Source organism: Panthera pardus, unplaced genomic scaffold, assembly GCF_024362965.1.
Source record: "Panthera pardus isolate Hobbes unplaced genomic scaffold, ASM2436296v1 HiC_scaffold_13, whole genome shotgun sequence".
Taxonomy (NCBI): Eukaryota; Metazoa; Chordata; class Mammalia; order Carnivora; family Felidae; genus Panthera; species Panthera pardus.
The window spans coordinates 94,394,819-94,412,224 of record NW_026526688.1 but is presented as its reverse complement, the minus strand read 5'-3'; the positions used below and the strand labels follow the sequence as shown (position 1 = coordinate 94,412,224).

The following is a 17,406-nucleotide window of genomic DNA, read 5'->3' as shown; positions in this document are numbered from 1 at the left end:
TTGTAACAAATCAACATGTCACTGAAGGAAATTCTTTGGAAAGTATATAAGATTCTATTCATCTACAGACTCTGATCAGAACAGTGGTCTGTAGGCTATCACCTCTAGCTCAGACTGACAGAGGGTTAAATTTGATTGGTCTGATTTTGCTCCCTCCTGAACCTTGTGGAAAATGAGAGGAAAACAACATCCCGATATATAAAAGAAAAGATAGATTAAACAGAAATGATTAAATACATCAAGAATATAACGTATTTAAGCTGTAGAGAGGCAATATTGACAATTTCAAGTGGCTGCCCTGGTCTTCCCCAAAACACCTCCTGCTTCTCCATCACTGCCTTCTGCAACCCTGACATCAGTAACTTACTCTCAGAGGTCATCACGCCCTTCTGCTTCCTAAAGTATTAAATACTTTTGAGTTAAGGGCTCTCCAATCCTCAGAGTATTTGCATTTTAATAAGGAACTACTGACGATTGAAAAACCTTTAGGACTTGAAGGAAAACAATTCTCATATTGCAAGGTGAGGCACTTGCAATTTAATTCATGGTAAAACAAAATTCACCATGTGGTTAGGTGCATAATTTAACCTTGTGCAATGCTAATCCTGTTTGAGTAAAAGGAAAATGAGAGACTTGATAATATTTCAAAGTTGCTTTCATTTCAGTCTCTGTAAATGTCTTAGATCAAGTATGGGGGAAATTTTCTTTCCCAAACCGTTTTATTAAACTTTTACTCCAGCCAAGTTTTCTGTACTAAATTATATATTCGTAAACACAGGAACTAACAATCATGTATCCATACAGAGTAAATCATGCTCTCATTTTCTCTCTGATGTCTGAGTGCATAGACTGTTTGGTGTCCTGTCAGTAATCTGTCCAAATACCACAATAAGTAAACTGGCAATACGCACCTTGGTGCAGACTTGTCTTTCAAATAGAGATTACTAATTGTCTGGAAGAAGCAATACCTGCTATTATCTTCCCTGAAAAATATTTCAAGCACTAAATAATTCAAATATAAATGCCTTCCTTGTGCTTGGTCTAGTCTTTAAAAATGACATGATTTTATAAGTTCCACTGAAGTTTAGGGGGATGAAACAGATGACAAGTAATAAAGGGCAACGAAAAACAACGTAGAAGGAGAAACAGAATTCCAAGTGAGTTTATTGTAAATTAAAGAATTGTGCTTTTTTTGAGTTTATTTATTTTGAAAGGGAGAGCATGCGCACATGCATGCCCATGCATGCAAGAGAGAAAGAGAGAGAGAGAGAGAGAGAGAGAGAAAAGGCGTGCACATGTGAGCAAGGAACGGGCAGGAGGGAGAGAGAGAATCCCAAGCAGGGTGTATCTCAGCCAGGCTCAAAATAATGAACTGTGAGATCATGACCTGAGGCTAAATCTAGAGTTGGAGACTTAATCTAGAGTCGGACACTTAACCGACTGAGCCACCCACGCACCCCAGAAATTGTACTTTTAAACGGAATGAAGATGAATATAGAATAATCATATTTGTGTGAGATATTATTTAATTTTGTTGCTTAAACAATTAAAAATGATGTTTAATGTACATTAATGAAGGTGATCCAATTATTGTTTAGACAATAGATTTCGTGAAAATAATATCATATAACATCCAGATGTGATAACAATTCCCTTGGGGAAAAAAAGCACCTGATATTTATATGGTCTAAGTCCAGGATTGCTAAAGATTAAGAACAGTTAAGGATTATGTTGTTTGGAGATGTTTAAATAAAAAAAATCATTTGGATGAAAAAAGAAAAGTGAAATTTTCCTTAGAAACTAACCAGGACATTTCCACCAGGAAATCATGGTGGAACAGCTCTCATAGGATGGGCCTTATCCAAGGACAAGTTATAAGATGGTTTAGAAAACTATGAGATATGTTCAGTACCTTTCCAATGAAGTGTGATGAGCCTTTTCTCATGGAAAGCCATAAAAATAACTGTTGATTTTTCATTTTCCTACCTAAGACAATGAGACATCAGGAAATATCTGTATATAACTTTTAAAACTTCTGTAGAGCAAAAGCACAAAATGAAAAGAGGATTTGTAGTCATTTCCACACTTAACCCATTTTACATACTTACCTACAAAAATTACAGAAACTTAATTTTCTTACCACATTGTATGAGTTATGGTCACCAGTTAAATCAGACTTTTTTTTTAAATTTTTTTAATGTTTATTTACTTTTTAGAGAGAGACAGAGACAGAGTGTGAGCAAGGGAGGGTCATGGAGAGAGGGAGACACAGAATCTGAAGCAGGCTCCAGGCTCTGAGCTGTCTGCACAGAGCCCGATGCGGGGCTCGAACCCACAAACTGCAAAATCATGACCTGAGCTGAAGTCGGAGGCTTAACTGACTGAGCCACCCAGGCACCCCTAAATCAGACATTTTTAAATGTAGTTTCTTATTAATAAGAAATTCCAAACAGTAAAAATAAGTTATTTCAAATAATTTTCATATTAAAATCTTTTTACTTTGAAAACAATTTTGATTATGTAAATGAACTTATAATTTGACTTTATTGTTTTAAAATTCTAAAGAAAATTACAATGAACAATAAAATGACTACCATTTTTGTCCTAGACATTTATAAGCAAATTATATCATCTTAACTTTTAGAGTTTTTTTCTTATGGAAGGAAGCTAATATCATTTTCATCTACAATTGATTGATCCTTGAATAATGGAGGGGTTTGTGGTACTGACCTCTCATGTAGTTGAAAATCCATGTATAATTGTCAACTCCCCTCAAAATAATTAGTAATACCTTACTCTTGACCAGAAGCCTTACTGATAACATAAACAGTCCATTCACATGTATTTTGTATGTTATATTATATACTGTATTCTTATAGTAAAGTTAAGCTAGAGAAAAAGAAAGTGTTATTCAGAAATTCATAAAAAAGAGGAAATACATTTACAATACCGTCTTGTATTTAGTTTTAAAAACCACACGTAAGTGGACCCACACAGTTCAAACCTGTGTTGTTCAAGTGTCAACTGTACATCTCTTTTAAGTATTTCTTTTTTATGACTCTTATAGCCAATAGCATTTGCCAATTTTTCTAGAGGAACAGTATTGGGTATTACAGGACATCTATTACTTTACTAAGTGAACTGTGAGAAAAAGGAATTCATCAGAGGACATTTGATTTAAAATCCTGGGTTCAATCACATTACTGACCTGATGGCAGTGTCCTGAACCAATCCATTATTTAATTAAGATTCTATGCTGGCCAGGTCTTCTGTCAGTGTCTGTGCTACCCTCGGGTTCTTGAAAAACAGGCAGATTGAGAAAAGGAACTTTGTATTAGTTTAACTATGGCACTTATCTAACTGGATTTTAATTGTTTCCTTGTCCCAGAGTTCCGTATAAAACTTGTCTAGTGGGCAACCAATTATTCCATCTTATTGTCCATTACATCTGTTCTATTTCCTATTAAGACTGACACATAGTAAGTGTCCAATAAATCTTTGTTAAATAAATGAAGCATTTTCCCCCATCATAGTAAAATCTTAAAAAAAAAAAAAAAGAAGAAGGGTAGGGGCACCTGGATGGCTCAGTCGGTTAAATGTCCAACTCTTGATCTTGGCTCAGGTTATAATTTCATGGTTAGTGGGTTCAAGCCCCACATCAGGCCTTATGCTGACAGCTAGGAGCCTGCTTGGGATTGTCTGTCTCCCCCTCTTTCCGTTCTTCCCCTGCTTGCTCTCTCTCTCTTTCTCAAAATAAATAAAAAAATAACTTAAACAAAAAGACAGAAGGGTAATCTATCTATGTAAACAGGCATTTTCAACCACATGCATGTCAGGAATGACAGAGTGACAGAGACAGAGGTCAGGAGTGACAGAGAACCATGGAAATGCTAAGTAAATAGGCCACAAAAATATTACATGCATGAAGGTCACTCTAATGGCATCTGTTAAAAAAAACAGATGTATTCTTAGAGTTAAATTTTAAATTTAGGATCGGGGAGATGCATACAAGCATCAACATTGTTGATAATATTTAATTCTTACTTTGGATGGTGGGTACATGGTTGTTTACTCTGTTATTATTTTGCATAATTTACATACATTAAGATTAAATTATTTTTGCATATGCATAACAGTGCAGATAATTTTTTAAAGGCAAATATAAAATATTCTAATCTTTTATGCCTAAAAAGATTAATGATACCAAATGGATAAGCAATATATACCCCATTGAGACCAGAAATTTTTCTGATCAGAGAGAAAGTCACTGTCAGAAGGTGGCAGTGTAGCACTTTCTTTTCCAAATGAAATAGTTTTTAAAATACCAAATGTCATCCTTCCCAGATACAGGCCTTAGAGCCATGTTCGGTCCTGCAACTTACTTCTCATTGCTGGGGATGTCTCATTACAAGATTAACTGTTTAAAATGCAATGCTAATGTGAAAGTTCTAATTGGGAAATCCTATGCATGTGAAATTAATCTTAAGTAGTTTTATCTAGAATGTTTCCTTTTATGATGTTGGGCATTTCCAAATGTTGCACACTACTTCTATCTGTAGAAAATAAATTGTATATAGGATAATAATGCACTTTAATATTTTAGATATACAGGTTTCCCTTGTCATCCAAAAGTAGAGCACTCTTATCAAACCTTTCATAGCCAAAATGTTGTAAAGCAAAGAAGCAATTACAATTAATTATACGGAAAGTTTTTGAGCAGTCCCAGACCCAAAGAGTAACGTCTTTCAGGTTTCTCTGATATGTTAGCACCATCTTGTTAATGGATGCACAAAATAAATCAAGATAAAGCACAGATACTCACAGACAGAGTTCAAAGCTATGACAACTTGATGTGAGATGCTGAGTGTAGTTCCCAGGGAGAGACCTTGGTGGTTCCACTCTCCCTGCTTGGCTCACTGCAAACCAAGTGCTGAACTGAACTGTACTTTGATTTCTTCTCCCCACCCCGCCCCCCAACCCCGTAAAAGCAAAAATTCCAAACTGGTGTAGCAGGAACTTTGGAACTTTCAAAAAGCAAGGGATACCTTTATATTAAAATGCTGTTCAAGTTTCTTTGTAATCATCTAATGCATAACTAGTATAAACAAAATCCACATCCTTAGCCATTTGTTTAGAAGTAACAATATTGGCAAACATTAAAGTATGATTGATTATGGAAAACAAATCTACATGAAAGAGAATGGAAAGTAAAATTTGCCCTCTATAAGGTAAAGAGTGGTAACATTTATCAGAAAAAAAAAACAAAAAACTTATGCTTTTATTTAGGACTCAGCACTGCACATTAATAGAAAACAATCAGGAAAAAGTAAGACTTTAAAATGGAGTAATATCATGTCATAATATTTATTAAAATGATTAGCTTTGTTGAAGATGTATGAGGGCCCATAGACATGAATGGGAATTGCAATTTCTAATTTTTATTAAGGTAAGTCATCTTTTTAGTGTATTCAATTATTGTGTACTTAGGATGGTTTTAGCCATCCTGGTCTCAAAGGTATATATTTTAAAATTAAAATTATATAATAATTATTTTATTGGCATTAAGAATATAAATTTTATATAATAACAATAATTACATTCATATGTGTGTTTGTTAAAATTGTAATCACAGAGGATTTTCACTTAAATTGCTTTTAAGGTAAGTCAACATTTTAAAAAAGTACAAATTGTATAGAGCAAAAAAACTAGACTTGCAAAATATTTATTCATACTGGTCAAATTTTACATGTCCTTGTATAATAGATGAAAATGGAGGACTACTACTTTTGTTTAACTTTATTTAGCATTATAGTTCTATTAATAGGCCATTTTTATGAAGGTGGTCAAGGATAACATATAGTCCATGCCCTTTTAGAGTAATGTTTATGAACAAAACATGTAATTATGCACTAGTCTTAGTGCTGCTTACATGACATATAGGAGAAATAGGAACAACAGAAACATGAATCAGGAGAGGCATATACGTGAATTATGGATCTTCAATTTCAATATTTGTAAGGTCCCTCTTACTAATGCAAAACAATGCAAAATGCTTATGGGTTATAATTATTCCCCTGAGGGTCAGAGACCAAAAATCATACAATTTATTCCTAGATATAATGATATCCTTCAAAACGGAACCAACCAGAACCTTTGCTTTCATCTCTGCTCTACTAAGGTCTCTTGTCTGATGTCGAAGTCTTCATTTCTTCTCTCATAGCAGGACATGCTGCATCAAATATGGTGACATGGATATGCAAGGTGTAGCCCAGCATCTTGTTACACATGACAAACAAGACAGCAAAGTCTATCTTCCAAGAGGTTTTATAAATTGGCCCATGGGATTTTGGGATCTGATACAGCCTTGTCTACTCTAAACCAGAAAACATGAAAACAGCTTCTTCTAACTTCTCTGTTATAAATGCCCCCTGCAAGCCTGCTAGGAATCATTCAAGAATCCCATAAGTTATTTTTTTTTTTTTACTTACACTGATTTGTAAGACCATTTTTCCAGGGGTGCCTGAGTGGCTCAGTTGGTTGAATGTCTGACTCTTGATTTTGGCTCATGTCATGATACCAGGGTCATGGAATTTAGCCCTGTCTCAGGCTCTCTCTCTCTCTCTCTCTCTGCTTCTCTCCCTTGCTTGTAATCTCTCTCTCTCTCTCTCTCTCTAAAAAAAAAAAAAAACCCATAAATTATTTTTTTTACTCATTGATTTGTAAGACCATTTTTTCCAGAAGCATATGTATCCACATCACAGAACAATAAATAGTTTAAAGGTATATACAATGCTCATTTTCAGCAGTGAGTTTTAATTTGCTCTTTTCCTTGACATTTTGGAGTACTGGTCTAAGGAAAATAAGAGAAATACTCTCTTAGCAAACACAAGCAATTCCAGAGAAAGATTTCATCCCTTGGTGATGAAAATATTACATTCATATCTTAATGACATCAGTTCATAGGCTTTTTGACTCAGAGTTTTCCAGAGGCAACCATAGATCCATAAAGTGTCCCCCAAGGCTAGATTTTGTCAACTGTTCCAGTTGCTGGGTTTGAGGAAGCCCAGAATCAGACCCACCTGCCTGATAGCACTGCTACACATCACTGAGGAGCATAAATCCATTCAGTTAAGTATGCTCAAAATTCAGAGTGTAACTGTATGTTAAGGATGATATTGACAATAAAGTTTCCTCGTACAGTTTGAAGTTTTTCTCCAGTATTATGTATGATGTAATGCTGAGCAATCTTAAGAAACCTTTTTACTAATTTTACATCATATTTGCATTGCAATTTGGCTCATCTCTATGTCGTCAGATCCTCTTCCACACTTTATTTTCTTCAGATGATCTTGAACGGTGAATCTACCATTCCCATAGTAAGTCAGAATTGGGCTGTAGTGAAATTTTTAGGAGCATTTTCATTTGGAGGTGAAGTTTGGTTTCTAACAGCCAGAAGAATGATGTTTTTCACCAATAGTATTACTAGAATGACTCATGAATGGCTTCCATTTAAAAAGATTGCATTTATTAATGGTTGTTTTAAATAACTTCTCTTTCAAAAAAGTATATCCTTTCTTGTCACTTATTTCACAGACATCTGAAGATGAAATTCAATCTTTAATAAGTAAACTTGCATTATCAATTCACACACATACTTTTTCTTCTATCTCAAGTGTTAATTTTCATATGATTATATGTATTCTAGATTCTGGCTTCTAAGAGAATAAAAGTAAAGTAAGATCTATGTCTCCTTTGAAAATCTTTTGGATTTGTGATAAATTTGTGAAAATACTCCTTAACCTTCATGAATTTTCAATATTGATTTACCATTATGAAATATTTTCACACTATCTTGAAATACATTTGAATTACCTGAGAATTTCCAAATGGTAGCTTTGATGACATTATTGCCAAGATCAATTTATAATCACAGGATATTTTAATCCAGTTAAAAGATTATGGAATGATATAGATTTCATTTGTATTTATATAAAGCTTCAGTTTTATACTATATCAAGAGTAGTCGAATGATTCTCATCTCAAGAAGAGTCCTAAGTTCCAAACTATGGCTAATGATCACTATGGTGGACTGAATAATGTTCTCCCAAAGAGATCCATGTCCCAGTTTCCAGAATCTGTGAATGTCACATAACATAGCATCATGTAAGTGTAGCTATCAATAGTGAGATGAAGGAAATACTTTAAAGTAAAATATTTGTAAGATATTATCATTTCCAAAGGGATTCTCCAAAGTTTTGTGGTTTGTTTGTATGGTTTTGATTTGTTTTGATTTTGTTTTTATTCTCCTAAACTCTTATTGTTTATAATATAGATATATAAATGATGTAGGAACATAACAATATAAAATTAAGCCAGTTTGAATATCACTTCTTATTCTTTTGGCCATTCCTAGTGTGAACTTTTGTAGTTATAAATGCTAAACAACATTATGGGGACTATAGCTTCAGTTATTTAGCAATTCAACCTGAGGGTCCTGCTATTCTCTGTGAGAATGCCCTTCAACTCCTATCATAGCAAAAGCAACAGAAATGTAAAACCTACAAATAAAAAGAAAAATTCAATTTTCACCTTTGGGGGAGTATTCATGCTCTGGAATTTACTCATATCAGAAAGATGAATTCCAAATCTATAGATACTCCCAAAATGTTTATATATAGCTTTCTCTTCTTAATTATCTTTGGGATAACACTACTATCATGTTTTGTTGTTTATTGAAATCAAGAATTAAAGAAACACATATACAACTTATTCATTCAATCCCAAATTCTACCTATGTCTTCTAAATATTTTATTGCTCTCACATTCTCTTTTTTTGTTAATGGCATCTTATATTTTCACATTTATCTTCACTGTCCACTCAAATCCATCGGGTGTCTGGATGTGCAACATTCATTATTTTCCTGCCTTTAGCAAAATGCTTTTAATATCTCCTCTCTCTCTTTATTTGTGCCCTAGGTAATTTTATCAAGCCTCATATCTTCAGAAAAATTCTATATGCTGATGACATCCACATTTTATCTCAAGACCCTAATGTAAAGATGAACTCATGCATTCAACTACCTACTCGTCATTTCCATTTTGATTTTTAATAAATATATGAAAGTTAATAAGATAAAACAGAACATTTGGTTTTCCTTTCAGATCTGCTTCTCTGTCTCTTTACCATCTTATTAAATGTCACAACTATTCACCTGATTGCTAAGGCCAAAATCCTAATATTTATGATTGATTCATCCTTTTAATCATACTCTACATCCTTTATACCAGCAAGTCCTATTGGGTTAGCCTAATAACCTTGTTACTTCTCAACACCTTCCCCTTCTGGTTCAAACCACAATAGTCTCTCACTTAGACTACAGTAATAACCACCCTTCCAGTACTCCCTCTTCTACACTGCTCCCACACAATGATTTGTCAACATACCAGTCAGCATATTTTATACATTTAAATCATATCATATCATCACACCCTTATTTACAACTCTTCAATGAATTCTGATCACTTGAAATCAACTTCAAAAGTCTAACATGGCTAATGGGACTATATGGTCTGGCTCCCATGTATTTCCCCAACTTTTCCTCCTCACTCTTTCATTTAGTTCTTCTTTCCTTCTCCCTAGTCCTCATTTCCACTTCAAGGCATTTGTTATTGCTAATTCTTCTGCCAGGAACCCTGTTCCTGCTGATATTTACATGACAATTCCCACTCCCACATTTAGTTCTCTGATTAATGGAAGTGTCCTCAGAGAAACCATCCCTTACCACTCAATCTAAATTATCTACTGCACCTTTACCTCACTTAGGGTGCATTTATATGTAATTTGGCTTCCCTATGAGAATGTAAACACTACAAGAGCAGGGATTTTACATATTTCACCTCTGCATTTCAGCACCAGGGACAATTCATAGAACCTGAAAAGTCACACAGTTAGTTTTATTTGGTAAAAGATTAGGAAAATTTATATTGATAACTAAGTAATTATAAAATTTGTGTAATATTCCTAATAATATTTACATCTTTTCTATTTTTATTCTAAGTTTCTTTCTGACTCAGAAATACGTCCTTGGAATGGAGTCATATGACAGAAGGGAGTGCTATGAACAAAAATACTTATTTACCATGCTTGAATTATGTCCCATTTTGAATACATGCATTGATATAAGAATTAGTACCTTGAGAGTACATTCATTCATAGGTGGGTTGATAAAATTGTGGGTCTGTAATTGCAAAGTTGATAGGCAGACGTAATTCACTATGAGGGTCCAGACTGAGTAGCAAATTAGCTCCGAAATATTATGGACTTCAACTGAACTGAAAGAAAATAGATGAAGATAATTGTTACAGTCTGACTGAACAAAGGATGGATGTCAATATTGGTATATATATTTATGCTATTATAAGCTTAGTGGCTATCTTTAAGTTTAGTCTCAATAAGATAAACCACTGATCATAGAAAAATATCTACTTTTATCCATCAATATAAAAAATTCTGGTAGCTATGTCGCTAATATAGAAATGAAAAATTACTTTAGAGAAAACAGTTAAATTAGAGGATTGTGTTAGAGTTTGCACTGTTTCATTTTTTTTTTTTTGACTTAGCTCTAATCAGCCAAACTTCAAATTCTCAACTATTTTATATTGATATTTTCAGTCACTTAATTAAAATAGCAAGTGCAGAAAATTACATTTAATGTCTCAAATCAATGAATGTTAAATGTTCCCAAAGTGCAAATATTCATAAGTTCAAAGCCTATATTTATGAATAATAATAAATCAACTTTATACAAAGAAGTTGGACACAAAAATTTTCTTGATTATTGAAAACAGACATGGCGTATCTATATTGTGAATATCTTTTTTTTATTGTGAATATCTAATAGTGAACTATTATTTAGTAGTTAGCTGCCCTACAATGCATGTTAAAAAGATAAAAGGTTAACTCAGAGAAGCATGTTTTACATAAATGATTAATAGGTTATTAGGGCAAATTTTCATTTTATTTTATCTTTTTTCATCAGAAGCATTTTGTAAAGTTTATTTATTTATTTTGAGAAAGAGAGAGTGCAGGAGGGGGAGGGGCAGAGAGAGAGGGAGACAGAGAGAATCCCAAGCAGGCTCCCTTGGATTCTGATGTGGGGCTCAATCTCATGAACCATGAGATCATGACCTGAGCTGAAATCAAGAGTTGGGCGCTTAACCATTTGAGCTACCCAGGCACCCCTCATCAGAAGTATTTTGAAGTTGAGTCCAGAATACATTACCATTTGATTGTCATGACTTGCTCTTATATGACTCATACCTCTGTTCTCTCATTTAGGTATATTTTCTTCCTGGTTTAACTGAATATATCTAATTTTAACATAATTTAAGAATTTAGATTAAAAAATCTATGTAACCATGTATATTTTATTTGGGCATCAGAGTGGGACACTTGGAGAGACATGGAGAGACAAAACAAATATTTTGCAATAAGGAGGGAAAAAGAAATCTGATAAGTTTCAAAATAAGTCACAAATAGATATAGGAACATAACTGTCTCACAAGACATGTTTTAAGTGAAATCAGCATCCATTTCAGCTGCACTATACAAAAAGCAGTATATTGTATTGGTTAAGAGACCAGGGTTTAAAGCCACTACACTCCTGGTTTAAATTCTGACTATACCAAAAAAGTATCCTGGGCAAATTGATTCGTTGTTCTTCAGTTTCCTTTTCTATAAAATGGGACTAGTAACCATAACTACTTCATGCAGTTGTCATTGTTTTAATTTTGTACGTTACTATGAAAATGTCTTACAAAGTGCTTGATATGTAGTATGTTCTTAGCAGTTATCTGTATATATGCCCTTCAGTATGTATAGAGTAAGTACTTTGATTTAAAAAAAAAAAGTTTGGAAATTTTGCATGACCATGTTTTGTCCTTATCCATCCATATTCTCTGTTTTTTTTTTATATTCTTAAGAATTATTCTAAAACTATAGCTGCAAGAGTCCCAGATTGGATTCCCAATGTTGGTACCCACTTGTATACTGTTTATTTACACTGAAATCTTTCTTGAAGGATCTTGGTTGTTTTCATAAAGAAGAGGATCTAATAGCAAAAATCACCATGCCGTATTTCCTAAACATTGAAGTGAACTGGACCAATTAATTGACTGGGCCAGTGTTTGCACAGGATCCTCTCCAAAGACATCCAGACCAAAAGCCTAAGCATATGAAATTCAAGGAACATTTATGCATACTAAATGCATTGAATCAAGGAAAATGTGGGAGAAAAAAAAGGCCCTATTCAATATATATAACATTTTTTCCAACAATATGAAACAAAGTACAATTTAGCACTTGATTAAATTCAGTTGAAGGTAAAATATATAATCTAGAGCTCATAGTCTAACATCATTTAGTTATTATGTGCTTTAATCCTCCTTAAAAATAGTATATTCTAGATACCAGTTTCTTCCCAAGTTTCAGATTGATTTTTTTCCAGTTACTTTTCTGTTCATTTTTTCAATATACTTACTAAATGCACGTTTTCTGGAACCTAACTGTGTACTCTGGATTGTATCTCAAAGAGAAAATCCAGATATCCATTTACATTTTCCCTTGTATATGTAGTTATACTCACGTATAAAAGACTCCAGTAGTTTTACATGACTCAGCATTGCTGCACTGTTATTTTGTATTGAGTGAAATTAATCACACTTGAACAACTTTTAAAAACTATGGCTCAAGAGGTGTCAAACTATTAAATATTTTTCTATTATAAGGACAGAGAATTGTTCACTGCAGAGAATAAAGTACCACTTTTGCATATATTACACAAACATTTTATGCTTCATGAAACCACAATAAATTTTCTTGCTGATTACTCGTGTAATCTAAGGATCTCCTGCTGTTTTATAGAGAGTCTTATTAATTTCACTCAAGTAGTAAAATTAGCACCTGTAGAGAACTCTTTAAGATTTTTTAACTTTTATCATATTAGTAATAACCTACTTCATTTATCATAGAACAGTTGCTTTACTCTGTCTCTCTATTTAGCTTTGGTGTTCTCTGCATTTAAATTTTTTTTTTTTTGAAAAAAGAAGGCAGAATTGGATATGGAATAATATGGTAAGAAATCTTAGCCTTCAGTTCAATCAGATTTAAATAAATCAGGCTCTGAAGTTAGCTAAGCATCCCAGACTTAAAGAAAGAATGAAAGAAAGAAAGAAAGAAAGAAAGAAAGAAAGAAAGAAAGAAAGAAAGAGGAAGAAAGAGAGAAATGTACCTGTCCTTTGATGGATAGCATTATTGGATACAACTTAATACAATTATGAAATGATTTACTGAATAGTATTCTCATGGCCTGAGCAAGTTAATAAACTTTCTTTTTGTCACTGTGAGAAGCACTACTAAACATTTTTTCACTGTCTTCTTCAGCAGTATTTCATACCCAATGAGTTTATATTTATTTGTTAGGCTGCATCCATATTTGAAGTGAACCAAAATATTCTCTGAGACTTCCCTGCATTCCAGCACAGGAAGAGCCACAGCAAAATCATGAGGATTGGTTCAGTGGTGCAGCCTGAGTCAGTTGGGGAAACTGAAGGAAGGTTCAGGAATAAATGAATTTGGGTAGAGAATGGTTTGCAAGGTAGAAAAGAAAGCATACTCTTACTAAATTCCTACTGCCAGACCATATGCTGGATGAATTCCATAAGGCTTCTCTTTCATCCTCCTCCTGAATATCATGGAGTCTAAGGAACATGGCTTAGTTAGTTCAGCTTGTCTTCTGTGAAGGCAGAATTCACACAGTAGTCTGAACACAAAGTAGCCTGAAGCCTGAACTCAAGCTTTTCTTGTATAACAGCATATTGTTTCTGGAGAAGGTGGAAATTGCCTCAGACAAAACTAATAAGTATTTACATTTTATGTGATCTCCCAAATAAAGAGTTGGTTTACTTCTTTCTTTGTTCCTCTTTTCTTTCTTTTTTTCTCTAGTGTCCTGTCTTTTTACCTTGCTTTGACTTTTTATTTGATCTCAGTCACGCTCCCTCATTTTTTTATGCTGAAGCGAAGTGGTATGCACATGGAATATGCTTGAAGTTTTAAAACTGTTTTAAATATACAGTTTTAACTTTAAATATAAAGTTTTAAATATACACTGAAGGATGGAATCTGGAGTCAGAATGTCTGGGTTTAAAACCCAGCTTTGGTTTTTATTACCTTCATGAACGTGGGCATAGTATAGCACCTTGTTCACCAATACATTACTAAAAAATGAGGATAATAAGAGTTATTACTTAATATAACTATGTTAGCATTAATGAGTTAATATATTCCAAAGTTTAGTATAGATTTCTTCCATTTATTAAGGGTAATATAATATATAACATTTCATAAGACAACTTATTTTTTGTATTTAAAAAATTTTTTTTAATGTCTATTTGTTTTTGAGAGAGAGAGACAGAGCATGAGCAGGGGAGGGGCAGAGAGGGAGAGAGAGGGAGACACAGAATCTAAAGCAGGCTCCAAGCTCTGAGTTGTCAGCACAGAGACTGATGTGGGGTTCGAACTCATGTGGGGTGAGATCATGACCTGAGCCGAAGTGGGACGCTTAACCGACTAAACCACCCAGCAGCCCCAAGACAACCTATTTTTATTGCTTTTCCTACAAGATGATCCCCCTATCATCCTTCCTGTATTTAATAGCACCATAGATGTCCTAGATCAACTTCCTTGAGTAATACTTTCTGGGAATTGACCTCCATCCTTCTTTTCTATCATTCCAAATTTGTTCTTTGACATATTACATATCATGTTTACTTTATTTCCTTTATTGGTTTGGCACTGCAGTTCATTCTCATTTAGGGAACTTCTATCCTAACAGGTCCTGTATGCCATTTTAATACTTTTCCTTCTTGTTCTTTGTTTTCTAGTCATTTCTTTGCTAATGTTAGAAGCTTCTCCTTCTTCAGTTCTTCACTTGCCTATAAGACATCAAAGTGCATAAATTCAGTAGACAATTGGTTATAGATTTCTGGTGCTTTGAACAGGAGTCTTTCTGAAAATGTAGCTTTAGGAGATACAGGCATACAATTGGTAATCAAAGCCATGAGGGTGGATAGAGTAAACATGGTGGTAAAATAAGAGCCTTAGAGTGAACAAAAGTAGCCAAATGTGTAAAAGTCTGAGAAGTCAGAGTGGTAGTTCAGATACACACTTTCAAATGCTGATGAGGTTAAGCAATATGAGAGGGAAGAAAATCCATTACCTTTAGTGACACATTATCTATAAGTATCTTGATATCTGCTATTGACTGTCTCCCGGTTACAGTCAGCTCCCACAGAGAAGGTGGGGGGAGTTGGAATTTAGAGTATAGCTAAAGCAACTGGTCAAAGACAGGGGGATGACATCTCTTTCACTGCGACTAGAGAAATGAAGTAACAGATGAACACATACTATGGTGGTTGTATGGCTTCTATTTACTCTGAGAAGTAGAAGAGAATTGAAAAGGGAAAACTTGGAGAGAGTGGAGGAGTTTGAAATTCTGATTGAGAAAGTGAGATTATGACTGGGGTGACAGGGAAACCAAGTAGCGACTGAGGGTCAGCTCACATTAATAGTTGTGACAGAGGGGGCTCCTGGATGGCACAGTCAGTTTAGCTTCCAGCGCTTGATCTCGGCTCAGGTCATGATCTCACAGTTCTTGAGACTGAGCCCTGCACTGAGCCTGAAGCTGTTTGGGATTCTCTGTCTCTCTCTGTCTCTGTCTCTCTCTCTCTCTCTCTGTCTCTCTGTCTCTCTCCCTCTCTTTCTGCCCCTCCCCTTCGCAAAATAAATAAACTTACTGTGATAGATGATTGGGATAGTTCTGATCTTTTTGGACAGTAATGTTCTATAGCAGTAATCATCAGCCCAATGGCTGACCAAGAGAAAGTGAAAAGTTTCTTCGTTCAGTGATGAATGATGCTAGGTTCATGTAGTTAAAAGTTAATGGGGAAAACGATGATGGTATTATGTAAATAAGGTCAATTTAAATTTTTCAATCTTACCTTTTCCTTTTCTAATTACTTTCATTGAAATGGAATTGTTCCCCATGTTTTTTGGATTTATATTTCATTTCAACTAAAGGCTGCAGTAGTAATTTTTGTAGAAGAGTTTTCTAGCTACGATTGCTATTTAATAAAATACCCTACAACTTAATGGAATAAAATAACTCTTTTATAATGCACATGGATTATGTAGGTTAAGAATTCAACCAGAGAACTATAAAAGAGAAATTGCACTCGACACTTGTTAAATGTGGCAAGGAATATTTTATTCAAGACTATCACAATAGGAGTCAAGACTATTGCAATAGGGGAGAGAGATTAAACCCAACTCCACTGAAACAAAAGAGCAGGGAGATTTTTAAATACTGAGGTGAACAAATGGAAGAGTACTGGAGGACATTGGAGGAAGGGCGGTCAATGTGATTAGGTCATTGTATTTGCTAATCTATTGAGTTAGGCTCCTACCCTCCCACAAAGAATCAGAGATAGAAGTAATATATCTTTTAATAATTGCATTTTGGATCCCAGGGCCTTGATAGAGACAATCTTATAGAAGATTTCATTCTCAAAGAACCAGGAAAAGAATCTACAATTGCAAGCTTTCTAAAGTAAATCCTCCAAGAAAAGGAAGGTCAGGGACCTATAGTTAGAAAGAAGCTTATCTTAAGTTTAGTCAAGATGTGGGGAACTTTCAGGCCTTCTTGGTCAGCAAGGAGGTAAGCTTATTTCATTTACAGAAATAACATGGATATAAGTATTCAGACATAAGTATGCATTGATAGCTGCTTTTGGGAAAGCAGAAAACTAGGTGAAAAACTATGAGCAACAGTCAGTAGGCAGAGATCTCACTTCTCCTTGAGATATGTATAATCCATATCATAATAGAAATTATCTGCCAAAACCCTGAAAATAATAAAGTACCACATATTCTTTTTTAGTTGTGCAGATTTTATATATTATTCATCATACCATAGGAGAATCCAACTCTCAGATCAAAACAAGCCTTGCTTTATCAGAAGTTATATGTACAGGTTTACATTTGGTGTGTGCCCCACAAGTATACTAACAATTCAGACTTTGTATATTTTGATAAAACTTTTCACAAATTTGTAAAACATTCTAACTTTACAAAGAACAACTTTAGATTTCAGATATGTCTGTTAAACCATTCTCAAAAATCTACACATGGGAGTTTAAATTGGTACTACTTAAAAATCAATTTTACGGTCAGTTTTTGAGTCTGGTTAGATTTAGCCCCACATTTTCCAATCTCCTCTGCAGTTATAATGTAAAGAGTGAATTATTGCACAGCACGAATGACCTGAAAAGATCTTCTTCCCTAGGTTCTGT

At 34.2% G+C, this 17,406-nt stretch overlaps 1 long non-coding RNA gene across 1 annotated transcript in view; it reads right to left on the bottom strand.

Annotated features, from left to right (window-relative positions):
* Positions 1-17,406, bottom strand: part of LOC109249262 (uncharacterized) — a 112,441-nt gene that overhangs the window by 75,265 nt on the left and 19,770 nt on the right. The window contains exons 3-4 of the long non-coding RNA XR_002072519.2: positions 10,194-10,332; positions 6,489-6,659 (exon numbers count right to left, since the gene is read on the bottom strand). This is a non-coding gene — a long non-coding RNA (uncharacterized LOC109249262). The remainder of the gene's footprint in view (positions 1-6,488; positions 6,660-10,193; positions 10,333-17,406) is intronic.